The sequence below is a fragment of the Carettochelys insculpta genome, chromosome 27 (genome assembly GCF_033958435.1).
Source record: "Carettochelys insculpta isolate YL-2023 chromosome 27, ASM3395843v1, whole genome shotgun sequence".
Classification (NCBI taxonomy): Eukaryota; Metazoa; Chordata; order Testudines; family Carettochelyidae; genus Carettochelys; species Carettochelys insculpta.
In genome coordinates this window covers 3,245,740-3,247,056 of record NC_134163.1, presented here as the reverse complement: position 1 = coordinate 3,247,056, position 1,317 = coordinate 3,245,740, and positions in this window count along the sequence as shown.

The window sequence follows — 1,317 nt, the reverse complement described above, 5'->3', positions numbered from 1 at the left end:
CTGGATTCTCTCTCTACCCTCCAACGTATCTACCTCACCCCCTAGTTTTGTGTCATCTGCAAACTTGCTGAGGGTGCAGCCCAGTCCCTCATCCAGGTCATTAAGAAAGATGTTGAATAACACCGGCCCCAGAACCGAGCCTTGCGGCACTCCGCTTGACACATACCGCCATCCAGATATTGAGCCGTTGACCACTACCCGTTGGGCCCGACCAACCAGCCACCTTTCTATCCATTTTATAATCCAAGGATCCAATCCATATTTCCTTAACTTATGGACAAGAATGTTGCGGGAGACCGTATCAAAAGCCTTGCTGAAGTCAAGGTATATCACATCCACTGACTTCCTCATGTCCACAGAGCTTGTTATGTCATCATAGAAGCTGATCAGATTGGTGAGGCAGGACTTGCCCCTGGTGAATCCATGTTGGCTACTTTTGATCACTTTCCCCTCTTCCAAGTGCTTCAAAATGGATTCCTTGAGGATTCCCTCCATTATTTTCTCAGGGATTGAGGTAAGGCTGATGGGTCTATAGTTCCCTGGATTGTCCTTCTTTCCTTTTTTAAAGATAGGCGCTACGTTTGCCTTCTTCCAGTCATCCAGTATCTCCCCCAATTTCCAAGAGTCTTCAAGGATAATGGCCAAAGGTTCACCAATGACCTCTGCCAATTCCCTCAGTACCCTGGGGTGAATTAAATCCAGACCCATGGACTTGTGCACATCTAGTTTTTCTAGATAGCTCAGAACTTGTTCCTTCCCCACAGATGGCAGCCCTCCACCTTCCCGTACTGCATCATCTAGTACCATCATTGGGAAGTTGACTTTGTCTGTGAAGACTGAGGCAAAAAAAGCATTGAGTACTTTAGCTTTTCCTGCATCATCTGTCACTAGGTTACCTCCCTCATCCAGTAATGGCCCCACACCTTCTCTGATAACCTGTTTATTGTTCATATGCCTGTAGAAACCCTTCTTGTTACTCTTCACATCCCTTGCCAGCTGCAGTTCCAATTGTGCTTTCGCTTTCCTGATTACTGCCCAGCATTCTCCAGCCGTATGTTTATACTCCCCTTAGTCAACTGTCCACGTTTCCATTTCTTGTATGCATCCTTTTTGAATTTAAGCTGACTAAGGATTTCCCTCTTAAGCCAAGTGGCTGCCTACCATGTTTGCATTTCTTACTATGCAGCAGGATTATTTGTTCCTGTGCCTTCAGTAAGACTTCTTTAAAATACTTCCAGTTCTCTTCAACTCTTTTCCCCTTCATCTTCGTTTCCCAAGGGATCCTGCTCATCCGGTCTCTTAGGGAGTCAAAGTCTG